General features: G+C 41.9%; 1 long non-coding RNA gene and 1 pseudogene across 4 annotated transcripts in view; one reads left to right on the plus strand and one right to left on the minus strand.

Moving 5' to 3' along the window:
- Window positions 1-15,934, plus strand: part of LOC123848942 (uncharacterized) — a 60,753-nt gene that overhangs the window by 21,515 nt on the left and 23,304 nt on the right. The window lies entirely within an intron of this gene.
- Window positions 1,741-4,566, minus strand: LOC123845599 (ribosomal RNA small subunit methyltransferase NEP1-like; annotated as a pseudogene). Its single transcript, XR_010406294.1, has 2 exons — window positions 4,559-4,566; window positions 1,741-3,840 (listed from the first exon to the last, which is right to left on the minus strand). The product of XR_010406294.1 is annotated as a ribosomal RNA small subunit methyltransferase NEP1-like (transcript).

Below are 15,934 nucleotides of genomic sequence, written 5' to 3' on the forward strand. Positions count from 1 at the left end.
GGGTCCCCGGAACCGTCGGCCGCCCTGCTTGCCCTCTCGGGGGCCTACCCAGATGGCAGCAACTGGTTCACCCTGGGCCCGAGGTCGAGGAGCGGCGCTTCGCTGGCCTACTCTTGACTCCAGGTGGGGAAGGTGGGTGTCAATGCGGTGAATCCGGAGGATGAGGTTCTTGAGGGTTCGAGCGGTCCCCGGGGAGGGTATCCGTGGCCTCTGTCACCATTCCCGACCTGGGCCCCGTGGGGTATCGGGGGGCCCGTGCCCGCACTGTGTTTGGCGAGCCGACCGCGAACCCAGTGCCGACCCAGCTGAGCTAGGGGGCACCTGTGTCGCCTCCCTTGGCGCGACCCCGACCGTCTGGGCGGTTGACTGCTCTCGGAGCTAGGCCCTCCCTTCCCGAGGCGGCGCATCCCCACTTGAGGGTCTTCCGTGGCTCCTGGCTGCGCTCCGAGGGTGCTCAGGCCTTTGCTTTGTGAGCGGGAGGGAATCCCTAGAGTGGGTGGCAGGCCCCGGAGAACGGAGACCGGGGATTTCAGCCGGGCTGGGGTGGGGGTGGGGGTGGATGCGGGGGGTGGGAAACTGTCTGCCAGCCTGCTTTGAAGGCGGGACAGGTGACAGTGTCCGGGATGACCCTTTGGACTTGAGCCGGCCCGGGCCTAGCGCGGGTCAGGGGAGAAGAGCGTGGGGTAGCAGGCGACCCCCAGAGGGGCGGTGGGCGCTCTGGCTCCCTACTCGTGACTGCACGCTGCTCTGGCTCCCTTGGCCCGGGAGGTGGGCGGGCGTGCGTGCGTGCCTGGATGGGAGCCGTGGGCCCATTTCCGACTTAGCCGGTGCCGGGCTCTCTTGGGGTGGACGCTCTCTTTGCGGGGCCCCGTGGCTCCATGCTGAAAGAACGGAGCCCCTCTGGTGCATCTTCCTTCTCCCCCCACCGCCAGCCCCGGCCAGGCCCCAGCCCGGCCCCAGCCCTCGGGGCGTGAGTCTCCCAGGTGAGCAGGGTTTGTGTCCAACAGGGTGTCGTTCAGCCAGGGTTCGCAGAACTGAGGCGTGGGAAGGGACCGGAAGGACCCTCTGGAGGTGGAGGACGGGAGCGGGGGTGGTTTGCGAGTGGGGTGGTGTTGCTTGCCACCGGAGGGACCGCATATCTGCTCCCTGCCCTGGGCAGAGTGAGGTGGTGGGCCTCTCGGGCCGAGTCCTGGGCGAAGCAGGGCAGGAAGCAAAAGTGTTCCCCAAGGGTTGAAGTTGGAAGAGCCTCGTGCCATTCTAGAGCAGGGAGAGGGCCCCGTGTGCACGAAAGGAGCGCCGTTATGCCCTTGGGCGCAGGGGCTGGGGTAGAATCGGACACCTGTCGTTCACCTACTCGGGCGCTTGCTGTGGGTTGTGAGGGCCACCTCCTGAGGTTTGCAAAAGGGTGACATCCACCTGTGATCCTCCGTTGTTTCTGGGGGACGGTGCCTGTGTGAGCGTGTGCGTGCATGCGTCCGTTCACGTGAAGTAGTGTGAGCGCGTGTTTCTGTGAGTGCAATGTGTTTTCGAGCGTGTTCGTAGTGTGTGTGTGTGTGTGTGTGTGTGTGTGTGGTTTTTTCCTCTTCTATGCCCCAGGCACGAGAGGCGGGTTGTCAGGGTGCACATGAAAGGGACCGTGAGGTGTCCACCCCAGGATCCGGGCCGATGGAGGGGAGAGAAGAGCAGCACTGGGGTGCATTGGCCCGGCCACGCTCCGCTGGGAAAGGCCCGGGTCCTGGAGAGCAGGGGCCCACGTGGGGCTGGCCCGTCCCTGGCCTGCCCCCTCCCGTGGGAGCGGTCCCGAGACGCAGCCTGGGCCAGGCCCGGGGCACTTTGGCGACCCTGGTGCGGCTGCCGGCTGCCCTCCGCACTGACCCGTGTGGGCCAGGGTCCACGTCGGAATCCCGTTTGTGGGCGGAGGGGCGGGACGGCCGTGAGGAGAGGCCGCGGGCCGTGGGCCCGGTGCTCGGGACCCCTCCGTCCTCGGGCCGTTGGAGGCGGACCTCACTGCCGACCCCACGGCCGGTGGCCGTGTTACCGCCTCCGCCGACCTTTGTGTCTGGCCGCTGCAGGCCTCAGGGTCCCGCTGGCCTCTGGGGGAGTCCGGACGGAGGATCGGGCACCGACTGGCTAGGGGTGGCTGGGGCTCTGGGCCCTCGAGCGGACCAGTGTGTCTCCTGAGGCGTCCTGCAGAGCTGCGCGGGTAAAGATGGAGGCCCGGAGGGGCTTATGGCCACTGCCGGGCGGCTCGCTGAACCTGCCGGGCCTCGCCCTTGCTTTTCGGCAGGCTACGTGGAGCCACAGGGGACGAGGCTCCGAGCCAGGCAGCCTCAGAAGCGGGAGTGGGCTCCCCCACGAGAGCAGAGCTGCGGGGCGGGACGGGACGTGGGAGCCGCCATGGTGGAGCCCGTGGCCAGGACTTGGCCTTTTTTCTTCGGCGAGGGGCGGAGGGAGAGGCCCTGGGGGAAGGGCCGGTTGGTGTACGTGGAGCAATACTGCCATCAAGCGGAACTCGTTGGGGATCCCGTGAGCCCCGCGCTTCGGCTTCCCCGGGTGGAGTGCTGTGGGAGTCGCAGGCGGGGCGGGAGATGGGCCCTCCCTCCTATGCTCTAAGTGCTCCGCGGTGTAGAGTTCTGGTGTGTAACCTGGGTACCTTGAGAGATTGATATCGGGAGAAATAGAGTCCCAGACATGTTGTTTTGGGGAAAGACGGTGAAGGTAGCTTGGTAAAGGATATATTTTTCTGCAGTGGTGAAATATTTTATGTTCAGCCTGGAGGATGTGAAATGTAGGCATTTTGAAGCTTGCAAGTTTTTTTTTGTTTTGTTTTTTTTCGGGAAGAAATAGCTAGGTGTATATGGTAATAGTTTTAAGATCTTATTTCTGTGTTTTCGTCCACTTTAATACCTTTTATCCTATGTAGGTTTGTAGCAGTTTTGTCTATTACAACCTATGATCAGGTGTTTTTTTTTTTTTTTTAGTATCAATTAGGGTATTAGTATCTGAGGCAGTATTGATTTTCATTTTTAGGTTGCAGGTTCATTGAAGATGCTGTAGATATAGAATGAATATATTCATTTTCAGAGAAAATGGGTTTATTATTCCATTGATTTTCAAGTTGAAGAAATTTTTGTTCGAACTTCATTTATAGGGTAATCAAATGGGATATGTATGTCCTTGCTTTCCCAAAACTGCACAGTCTTATTGTAAGAATGGCATTCCCGAACAGTGACTTACTAAGTGGTTCAAATTATGCTATGTGAATAGTGTGTGTTTTCGAAGAAGGGTCTTTTGTTAAACTACTACACATACTTGAAGCATTCTGGTCAGTTTTGCACACTTGATGGCAGCAGATAGGTTATTTTTTGGTGATGGACACCATATTCTGCGAATAGTGCACACTGACTTGGGTATTTGCACCCATCACAAAAACAATGGGGTCATTTCTGGCCACCAAGTCTCACACATCACTGGGATGGAGAAAGATATGACAATTTTCATACATTCAAATTGGATGTGTTCTCACACTGGATTCTTGAGGCCATCAGCTGTTTGGACACTTAGTTTTTGTTAAGAGCTGAACCATGAGTTCACAAATGTGGTGAAAGTTTCCTGGAATTCAAGTCTGGGGGTTCACTTCAGCCAGCACATTCTTGGTGTGTGTGTATAAACCAAAGTAGTTCAGTTCAGTTCAGGGGACAGTCTATCAGCAGAAGGAGATTCTGGTGAGTCATGTCCAGTCCCTCTTCCCCAGGGTCCCAGCCATTCTTCAATAATATAGACTCGTACTCGTCATAGTTTCATAGCTCACCTGTCTTCGCTACCTTGATGGTCCCCAGACTGAGTCTTCATGCTCTGTTCTTGCTTCTTGCCCTAAGTCGGGGCTGCTTGGGCATCCTAAAACAGTTTCTCTTCTCTTGTAAGTATGGCTGATTTTGCATCCTGAAAATTCATGAGACTCGTGTCTTGACTGTGTAAACATGCCATCAAAGCTTCACTACAGAAAATATTTGTATTTTAAATTTTAGGGGGAAAAAAATCAAACTTCTCATCAGTGAATTGACGTAAAAGGATTATTCTTGTACCCATAGTACCTTAATCTCTGTCATCTAGAAAGAAGTTTCATTTTTGAGTATCTTTCCTCTCTGGAATTTCTTTTCAGAAGTCTTTTTAGGGGCGCCTGGGTGGTTCGGTTGGTTAAGCGACTGCCTTCGGCTCAGGTCATGATCCTGGAGTCCTGGGATCAAGTCCTGCATCGGGCTACCTGCTTGGCTCCCCTTGGCGGGGAGCCTGCTTCTCCCTCTGACCCTCCCCCCTCTCATGTACTCTCTCCCATTCTCGCTCTCTCAAATAAATAAATAAATCTTAAAAAAGTCTTTTTAGTTCACCTTGCAAAATGATTTTTACTATTTCCACCATTTTTGATATTGTACTCTACATTAAGAGTTCTGTTGTTCTTCAAGATAAGCATAAAATTTATATGTATATATCCAGTTTTGACTGTACTGAGCATTAGTTTTCAATATATTCTTAATGTTACCATGTAGATATTAAGAACCTGTCCATGTTGCAGAAGTGATGTCTTTATCCTTCATACAACACGTCCCTGTTTTCTCTCCCCCCAGCCTTGGGCATTTGCCATTTTGCTTTGTTTTTCTTTGAGTGAAGCACTTTACTTTGCCACATATATGTGGAATCACCAAGATTTGTTTTTTGTTTATTTTTAAGAACAGCTATGTTAATGTGTATAAGGTAGTAAGTATCTCATTTTGGTTTTAATTTATTCTTCTCTGAAGTGTAGTGATGTTAAGCATCTTTTTATATGCTGGTTGGCCATTTGTATGTCATCTTGAGAGAAATGTCCTTTGAAAATTTTACACATTAGTTCATCACGTTGTTTTCCATTGTTTTGATGTAGGAGTTCTCTCTATATTTAATACCTTATCAAGCATTTGTTTTGCAAGTATTTTCTGCCATTCTGTTCGTTGTCCTTTCACTCTTGATTGTGTCCTTTGACTCAGAACAGTTTTTAAGTTTGTAGTCTAATTTGTCTATTTTTGCTTTTTTGCCCATTGTTTTCATGTCATATCCAAGAAATCACTGCCAAATCCAAGGTCAACAAAATGTTAACCATGTTTTCTTCTAGCTGTTTTATAGTTTTGTATTTTACATTTAGGACTTTAACATAATTTGCATTTATTTTTGCATACAACGTAGTATAAGTGTCCCAACTTCTTTCTTTTATATGTGGAAATCCAGTTGGCCAAACACTGTTTGTTGAAGAGACTGTGTTTTACCATTGGAAGGTATTGGCATCGTTGTTGAAAATCGTTTGATCATACACATGATGATGTGTTTCTGGCTCTCTAGGGTTCTCCATTCATTTATGTATCTGTCCTCATGGCAGTTCCACACTGTCTTGATTAGTGTATAACAATTTTCTAGCAAATTTTGAAATCAGGGTGTGTAAGTCCTCCACCTTTGTTCTTTTTCAAGATTGTTTTGAGTTTTTGGTGGTCTCTTGAAATTCCTTTATGAATTTTAGGATGATGTCTTCTATTATCTGTAAAAAGATGAAAACATAAACCACTATTATTGTTGTCACTTGCAGAAAGACCCAGAGAATTCCAAAGTTTTCATGTGTTGTTGCTACACATGGGAAAGAAGCTATAATTATTTTTGATCAAAAATTCATTTCTGTGTTATATGCTACTGGGCCACCACAGATTTTTTAAAACAATGCTACATTTAAAAATCATAATTGACATTCCCCATTTGTCCACCAAAAAATAGTCTCAGTACAGAGATGATTGAAAGAGTTCCTCGAAATTCCATTGTCCAATAGTAAACATAATGCACAGTTTGGTCATTTAACCTTTTTTTTTTTTTTTTGAACCATGTTTAAATGACCAACAGGACATAGGTATCTGGATATACATGCAGGAAACATACATGTGTATATAGTAGACTTTTGTCCTTTGTTTATTTGTATAAATGTAATGATGTAATCTACATTTTCTTCAGATTTGCTCAGGGCTTGAAATGAACATGAAATTTCTCATACATAACCAAATATACACAGCATGAATTTGTAGTGAAGGTGGCAGAATATGTGACCTCAAAATGTGCCACTTTGGCATAAAGACTATTGAGTTGTGGGCAATTAAGCAGAAGCCTATACAAGCAAAGCTTCCAGCCCTCTCCCCATTTGCCTAAAAGTAGGGCATAAATTTTAAAAGATGTCTATCTCTACCAGGAAGGAGAAAAGTTATTCCATGGAGAAAACAGTTCTTTAGCCTGGAGAGGGCACTAGAGAAATCTACATAATGGATTTTACCAACTAGCCCTTATCTACCATTAGTTTCCCATATATTTGCCTTCTCACAATTTATTGCCCTGGAGATTCAAGGTCCTTTGCTTTTGTCATGTAATTATTCTAAAAGTTTATTGTTCCTCTGCAAAAATACTGTGTAAACTCAAGTTGTAACCAAGCCTTTGTGTTGTTCACCTCTGGGGACTCCCATGTGTCATAGGGAGGATACACAGGTCAATAAACTTTTGTGTGTTTACTCTTGTTCATCTGTCTTTTGTTATAGTGGCCCCAGCAAGAACGTACAATAGTAAAAAGAAAATTATTTTTCCTTCCTGACAGTGGGCAAATAATGTCTCATAAAGTGGGAAATTTAATATTGACAATTTATAAAACTATTTACAATTGAAAGAAGTTTAAACAAGTAGTTCAAAAAATAATATAATTTTGTCTCATTCATAAGCCTGATGTTATGATACTCTTAGTTGCTCCATCCCCAGACGAGAGAACCAGGTTTCCAAGAACAGGCCCTTCTTGGGGTGCCTGGGTGGCTCAATCGGTTAAGCATCTGCCTTCAGCTCAGGTCATGATCTTGGGATCCTGGGATCAAGTCCTGCATCGGGCTCCCTCTGCCTCTGCCCCTCTCCCCCGCCCATGCATGCGTGCACATGTAGACACGTGCTCTCTTTCAAATAAAATAAAATCTTTAATAAACCAAAAAACAAAACAGGCACTTCTTGAACCACATCACCTTGTACACTTTGCTAAGGACCTGCTACGGGACCAGTGCGTCTTCATGGCCTTCCCAGGGCTGCTGCAAGTGGCATCCCTAATGCCTAGGTAGGTGGGGATGTGTTGTTGGGTCACAGTGACTCCCAGGTACCTGACTGGTGCATTTATTTAAATATTTCATTTCGAACAAAAGAATATGTTTTTACAAAGTAAGGTGTGCATAAACAGAGGCAGTGTAGTGTAGAGAGGAAAGGAAGACAACCACTCATGCCACCATTCAGAGATGAAGAGAGTGTTGATTTGGGGTATGTGTCCTTCATGCGTTTTGTTCCCTAAAAGGGGGTGGAGAAAGAGATGGAAATAAAGATCCTTTAAAAACAACAGTATAGGGGCGCCTGGGTGGCTCAGTCGTTAAGCGTCTGCCTTCAGCTCAGGTCATGGTCCCAGTGTCCTGGGATCGAGTCCCGCATCAGGATCCCTGCTCGGCGGGAAGCCTACTTCTCCCTCTCCCACTCCCCCTGCTTGTGTTCCCTCTCTCGCTATGTCTCTCTCAGTCAAATAAATAAATAATCTTAAAAAAAAAATAAAACAACAGTCTAGGGGCACCTGGGTGGTGCAGTCGATTCAACATCCGACTCTTGGTTTTGGTTCAGGTTATGATCTCAGGGTTGTGAGACTGAGCCCTACATCGGGCTCTGTGCTCACTGCAGAGTTGGCTTCAGATGCTCTCTTCCTCTGCCCCTTTCCTTCACTCTCTCTTTCTTGCTCTCTCAAATAAATCTTGAAAAAAAAAAAACAATAGTCTAAGGAGCTTCCTAGACACATTGGTAACTTCCAGCTATTTTGTTACTAAACAGGTTACTATGAAGGTTTTTTTTGTTATTTTCTTACTAAACAATGGACTATGAAGGTTTTTTTGTTGACTCTTCAATTCCACTGGTAAACGTAATCCTTATTTCTTTTCTTGATTATTTTTAAGAAAAATCTTTACAAATGCTAAGTGTTTCAAAAGAGAACGAAAGTAACCCCTGCCCAGGTCCACCCTGCAGTGTAATCACCCTAAGAAGAAACTCTTTACAAGAAATACATAGTGATAGTTTTAAAAGATATTTTTTTTTTTTTTTTTTTAGAATTTATTTATTTGTGAGAGAGAAAGGGCACAAGCAGGGGGAGCGGCAGGCAGAGGGAGAAGCAGGCTCTCCAATGAGCAAGGAGCCCAATGTGGGACTCAATCCCAAGAGCCTGGAATCATGACCTGAGCCGAAGGCAGACGCTTAACCAACTGAGCCACCCAGGCGTCCCTAAAAGATAGGCTTAAAAGTTAATACATAGCTAAGAAGGAAAGAATTATTGAGAAAGAATAACAAAGCTCGAGGTATCACAATCCCATATTTGAAGCTACAATACGAAGCTGTAGTAATCAAAAAAAGTATGGTATTGGTACAAAAACAGACACATAGATCAGTGGAACAGAATAGAGAGCTCAGAAATAAATCCATGCTTATATAGTCAATTAACCTATGGCCAAGGAGGTGAGAATATACAGTGGGGAAAAGGCAATCTCTTCAATAAATGGTGTTGGGAAAACTGGACAGCTACAGGCAAAAGAATGAAACTGGACCAATTTTACATCAAAACCAAAATTAAACTGTAAATGGATTAAGGACCTAAGTGTGAGTCTGACACCATAAAAACTCCTAGAAGAAAACAGGCAGTAATTTCTTTGACATTGGCAGTAGAAACATTTTACTAGATATGTTTCCTTAGGCAATAGAAATAAGCAAAAATAAACTCTTGGGACTACACTTTTATAAAAAGCTTTTGGGGCACCTGGCTGGTAGAGCATACAACTCTTGATCTTGGGGTCATGAGTTGGAGCCCAATGTTGGGGTAGAGTTTACTTAAAATAGAAAAAAGCCTTTGCATAATCAAGGAACCCCAACAAAACGAGAAGGCAACATATTGAATGGGAGAAGATATTTTCAAATGATATATCTGATAAAGGATTAATATCTAAAATATATAAAGAACTTACATAACTCAACACCAAAAACCCAAATAATCTGATTAGTAATGGGCACAAGACCCAAACAGACATTTTTCCAAAGACATAGAAATGGCCAACAGACACATGAAAAGATGATGAACATCACTCATCATCAGGGAAATGCAAATCAAAACCACAATGAAGTATCACCATACACTTGTAAGAATGGCTACAATCAAAAACACAACAAATGACAAGTGCTGTCGAGGACATGGAGAAAAAGGAACCCTGTTGCACTGTTGGTGGGAAGACCAGCACAGGCTCCTGCCCACACTATGTCTCCTGACCAGAGAGTTTTGCAGGGCCTCAGTTCTGGTGGGCATGGTGACAGGCCTCATTTCACAGGCAGACCAGAGCATACCTAGTTAAAACTTGACACATCTAGGACAGGGACCAAAAACTGCCCCCAGCAGGCAAGGAAAGCATCTGCAGACGACTGGCCTGAGGAATAGAGCAGCCAGAACACAAGAGCAGAGCACACACAGAACACACTGGAAGCATTAACCTGAAGCACCAGGACCTGGGCACTACATGACCTCTTCTTCATAAGGCCATTACTTTCAGAAGTAGGAGACATGACTGGCTTTTCTAACACAGAGAAGGATGCAGAGACTTAAAAAAAGAAAGAGGAATTTATCCCAATTGAAAGGACAAGATAAGGCCACGGCCAGAGATCTGAGCAAAACAGATAGAAGTAACATGCCTGATGGAGAATTTAAAGCAATGATCATAAGGATACTCACTGAACTTGAGAAAAGAATGGAAGACATCAGTGGGACCCTTACCACAGAGACAAGAGATAAGAATCAATCAGAGATGAAGAATGCAGTAAACGAGATTAGAAACAGGCTTGATGCAATGAACAGCAGGCTGGAAGAAGCAGAGGAATGAATTAATGACCTAGAAGACAACCTAATGGAAAGCAATGAAGCTGAACAAAAGAGGGAAAACAACATTATGCAAAATGAGAATAGACTTAGGGAACTCAGTGACTCCATCAAATGTAAAAACATTTGTATTGTAGGAGTCCTAGAAGAAGAAGAGAGAAAAGAAGGCAGAAAATTTATTTGAAGAAATAATAGCTGAAAACTTCCTTAACCTGGGAAAGGAAACACATCCAGATTCAGGAGGCACAGAGAACGCCCATCAAAATCAACAAAAGCAGGCCCACAGCAATACATATTGTAATTAAATTCACAAAATACTGATAAATCTGTTTTTTATATAAAGAAAAAAATCTCAAAAGTAGGAAGACAAAATGTCAGTAACTTACAAGGGAAAACCCATAAAGCTAGCAGGAGATTTTCAGACAGAAATTTTGCAAGCCAGAAAGCAATGCCATGACATATTCAAAGTGCTGAATGGGAAAAATCTGCAGCTAAAAATAACGCATCAGCAAGGCTATGACTGAGAATAAAAGGACATATAAGGAGTTTCCAAGACAAACAAAAACTAAAGGAGTTTATGGTCACTAAACTAGCCCTGCAAGAAATATTAAAGAGGACTCTTTGAGTGGAAAGGAGACCAAATGTGACTGTATAAATGTAGGAAATACAAAAGGAGTAAAAATGAATATTTCTTTTTTTAATGAATATTTCTGTAAAAAAATCAAGTCAAGGAACTCATAGAAAAAGGATATAAAATATATACCTAAAACATAGGCAGGAGAGGAGAAAAGAATGGGTTCAAACTTAAACAGCCATCAACTTAATAAAAGACTTATATGCAGAAAAGGTTATATACAAACCTAAGGATAACCATATATCAAAAACCACCAAAAAACCATGCAAAGAATAGAGAAAAACATCCAAATAGATCACTAAAGAAAATCAGCAAAACATGAAAGAAGCACAAAAAAGGGTCAGAGAAAATGTCCAGAAACAACAAGTAATAAAATGGCAATAAATATGTATATATCAATAATTATGTTGAATGTAAATGGACTGAATGCTCCACTCAAAAGACATAGGGTGTCAGATAACAACAATCAAACGAGACCCATGTATATGCTGCCTGCAAGAGACTCAACTTAGAACTAAAGACACCTATAGATTGAAAGTGAGGGGATGGAGAAACATGAGTCATGCAACTGGATGTCGAACGGAAGCCAGAGTAGCAATGCTTATATGGGACAAACTAGACTTTAAAACAAAGATTGTAGAACAAGAGACAAAGAAGGGCACTATGTAATAATAAAGGGGACAGTCCAACAAGAAGATATAACAATTGTAAATATATAAAACAATAATAAACATAAAGGAACTCATTGACAATACAATAATAGTAGAGGACTTTAAGACCCCACTTTTACATCAGTGGACAGATCATCTAAACAGAAAATCAACAAGGAAACAATGCCTTTGAATGACACACTGGACTAGATGGACTTAACAGATATATTGAGAACATTCTATCCTAAAACAGAATACACATTCTTTTTAAGTGCACATGGAACATTCACTAGAGTAGATCACATATTAGGTCACAAAACAGGTCTCAACAAATACAAAAAGACTGGAATCATACCACGTAACTTTTCTGATCACAACACTATGAAACTAGAAATCAACCACAAAAAATCTGGAAAGACCACAAATATATGGAGGTTAAACAACATGCTATTAAACAATGAAATGGTCATACAGGAAATCAAAGAAAAAAAAATATATGGAAACATGTGAAAATGAAAACACCACAGTCCAAAACCACTGGGATGCAGCAAAAGCAGTCCGAAGGGGAGAGTATATAGCAATAGAAGCCCTGTGTCAAGAAGCAAGAAAAATCTGAAATAACCTGATCATACACCTAAAGGAGCTAGAAAAAGAACAACAAATGAAGCTTAAAGCCAGCAGAAGGAAGGAAATAAAGATTACAGCAGAAATAAATGATACAGAAACTAAACAAACAATAGAACAGATCAATGAAACCAAGAGCTGGTTCTTTGAAAAAATAAAATTGATAAACCTCTAGTCAGACTTCTCATAAGAGAAAGGACCCAAATAAAAAAGATGACAAATAACCAACACCACAGAAATACAAACAACTCTAAGAGAACATTATGAAAATCTGTATGACAACAAATTGGACAACCTAAAGCAAATGGATAAATTCCTATAAATGTTTGTTCATTTGTTTTGTTTCTTAAATTACACAAATGACCAAAATTGTATGGTATTTGTCTTTCTCTGTTTTTCTTATCTCAGCATAATATTCTCTGGTTCCATCAGAGTTGTTGCAAATGGCAAGATCCCATTTTTTAATGGCTGGGCAATAATTCATTTTATATACACACACCTATATATACACACACCTTTACTTTTTCATCTGTGGATGGACACTTGGTTTGCATCTATACTGTGGCTATTGTAAATAATGCTGCAATAAACATAGCAGTGCATGTATCTTTTTGAATTAGTGTTTTTGTTTTCTCTGGATAAATATCCAGTAGTGGTATTACTGGATCATATGGTATTTGTATTTTTAATTTTTTGAGAATACTCCATACTGTTTTCCACAGTAGGCACACCACTTTGCATTCCCATCAAGAGTGCGACAGGGTTCCTTTTTCTCCATATCCTCGACAACACTTATTTCTTGTGTTTTTGATCATAGGCATTCTGACAGGTGTAGGGGATAATTCAATGTGATTTCAATTTGCATTTCCCTGAGGATGAGTGATGCTGAACATCTTTTCATGTGTCTGTTGGCTATTTGTATGTCTTTGGAAAAATGTCTTTTTGGAGCCTCTGCCCACCCTTTAATTGGATTACTTGTGGTTTTGTTTGTTTGTTTGTTTGTTTTGGTGCAGTGTAAGTTCTTTATATATTTTAGATATTAACCCCTTATCAGATCTATCATCTGCAAATATCTTCTCCCATTCAGTAGGTTGTCTTGTCATTTTGTTGATGGTTTCCCTGGTCATGCAAAAGCTTTTTGTTTGTTTGTCTTAAGTGTAATCCCAAGAGTTTATTTTTGCTTCTTTTCCTTGTCTCAGGAACATTAGTTTGAAGAGACTGTCTTTTCACCGTTGTATATTTTGCCTCCTTTATCATAGGTATATTTGGCCACATAAGCATGGGTTTATTTCTGGGCAATTTTATACTTCTAGTAGTTTTTTGGAGGAGTCTTTAGGATTTTCTATTATATTTAGTGTTGTTTGCAACACGGTGCAAAGTTAAAGTCTTACTAGTATGGACGCCTACTTCTTTTTCTTGTCTAATTGCTGCAGCTAGGACTTCCAGTACTATATTGAATAAAAGTGGCAAGAGTGGATATCCTTGTCTTGTTCCTCATATTCGTGAAAAAGCACTCAGGTTTTCTCCATTGAGTATGATGTTAGCTGTGGGTTTTTCATATATGGCCTTTATCATGTTGAAGAATGATCCCTCTAACCCCACTTTGTTGAGTCTATCATGAATGGATGATGAATTTTGTCAAATGCTTTTCCTGCATCTATTGAGATGATCATATGGTTTTTAGCCTTCACTTTGTTGATTTGTATCATGTTGACTGACTTGTGAATACTGAACCATCTGTGCATGCCTGAAATAAATCCCAACTGATCATGGTGGATGATCCTTTTAATATATTGTATGCAATTTGCTAATATTTTGTTGAAGATTTTTTCATCTATGTTCAGCAGAGATATTGGCCTGTAATTTTTCTTTGTGTTGTCTTTCTGTGCTTTTAGTATCAGAGCAATGCTGGCCTTGTATAATGAATTTGGAAGCTTTCCTTCCTATTCTCACTTATGGAATAGTTTGCAAAGAATAGGTGTTAACTCTTTAAATGTCTGGAAGAACTCCCGTGTGAATCCATCTGGTCCTGGGCTTTTATTTTTTGTTAGGCTTTTGATTACCAATTCAATTTCATTACTTGTAATTGTCTGCTCAGATTTTCTATTTCTTCCTGGTTCAATTTTGGGAGATTATATGTTTTTAGGAATTTATCTATTTATTCTAGGTTGTCCAATTTGCTGGTATATAATTTTTTTTTGTAATATTCTCATAATTCTGTGTTCCTAAGGTGTCAGTTGTTTCTTCTCTCTTGTTTCTGATTTTACTTATTTGGGTCCTTTCTCTTTCTTTCCTGATGAATCTGGCTAAGGGTTTGTCAAATTTGTTTACTGTTTCAAAGAACCAGCTCTTGGTTTCATTAATATTTTCTATTGTTTTTTAGTCTCAATGTAATTTATTTCTGTTGTGATCTCTAGTATTTCCTTTCTTCTACTTACTTGGGGCTTTGTTCATTGTTTTTCTGTTCCTTTAGGTGTAGGGTTAGATTATTTGAGCTTGTTCCAGTTTTTTGAGGTAGGCCTGTATTGTTATATACTTCTTACAACACTCTGTCCCAAAGATTTTGGACCAGTTTCTCTTTGCATTTTAATCTGTCTCCATTTATTTATTTATTTTTGGTATTTCTTTGATTGCCTCACTGACCTATTGTTTGTTGAGTATCATGTTGTTGATTCTCCATGTTTGTTTCTTGCAATTGTTTTTCTTTTGATTTATTTCTAGTTTCAATACTGTTATCAGAAAAAAATGCATGGTACAATTTCAATCTTCTTAAATTTATTGAGGATTGTTTTGTGGCCTGATACTTCATCTATTCTGGAGTGTGTTCCATGTGCACCTGAAAAGAACGTGTATTCTGTTGTTTTGGGATGGAATATTCTGTGTGTGTCTGTTAGGTTCATTTGGTCCAAGGAGTCATTAATAGACATTGTTGATTTTTTTTTTTTTTTTTTGCCTGAATGATCTATCCATTGATTTAAGTAGAGTGTTAAAGTGAACTACTATTATTGTATTACCATCAATTTCTCTATGTCCATTAGTTAATATTTGCTTTATGTAGTTCGGTGTTCCAGTGTTGGGTGTGGAAATATTTATTTATTTATTTATTTATTTATTTATTTATTTATTTATTTATTTATTTATTTTAAAGATTTTATTTATTTATTTGACAGAGAGAGACACAGCGAGAGAGGGAATACAAGCAGGGGGAGTGGGAGAGGGAGAAGCAAAAAGACTAGGGGCGCCTGGGTGGCTCAGTCGTTAAGCGTCTGCCTTTGGCTCAGGTCATGATCCCAGGGTCCTGGGATCAAGCCCCGCATCGGGCTCCCTGCTCCATGGGAAACCTGCTTCTCCCTCTCCCACTCCCCCTGCTTGTGTTCCCTCTCTTGCCGTGTCTCTCTCTGTCAAATAAATAAATAAAATCTTAAAAAATAAAGTACATTTTGTCTGATACAAGTATTGCTACCCAGCTTTTTTGTTTCCATTTGCATGAGGAATATTTTTCCATCCCTTGACTTTCAGTCTGTATGCGTCTTTAGGTCTGAGGTGAGTCTCTTGTAGGCTGTATATAGATGGGTCTTGTTTTTTCCTTCCATTCCACCACCCTATGTCTTTTGATTGGAGTATTTAGGTAATTTCATTTAAAGGTAGTTACGTACTTATTGCCATTTTTGTTACCTTTTTTGGGGTTGTTTTTGTAGTTCTTTGTTCCTTTCTTCCCTTCTCTTTCTTTGTGATTGATGGGTTCTATAGTGTTATGTTTGGCTTTCTTTTTATTTTTTGAGTATCTATCATAGAATTTGGTTTGTGGTCACCATGAGGCTCCTATATAGCATCATAAGTACATTGCAGTCTATATTAATTTGATGGTCATTTAAGCTCAAACACATCCTTAAAAAAAATGAACCAAAGAATCTTTTATTTTTCCCCTTCTGTTCTCTTCCATTTTCACTCCTTCCTTCACATTTTATGTGTATGTTGTCATATTTTATTTTTATTTATCATTTTTTATGTCTAATTATGGCCATTTCTTTTCCACTTAAAGTAGTCAAT

Source organism: Mirounga angustirostris, unplaced genomic scaffold, assembly GCF_029215605.1.
Source record: "Mirounga angustirostris isolate CCGP_5_RB_7025 unplaced genomic scaffold, mMirAng1.0.hap1 SCAF_11, whole genome shotgun sequence".
NCBI lineage: Eukaryota > Metazoa > Chordata > Mammalia > Carnivora > Phocidae > Mirounga > Mirounga angustirostris.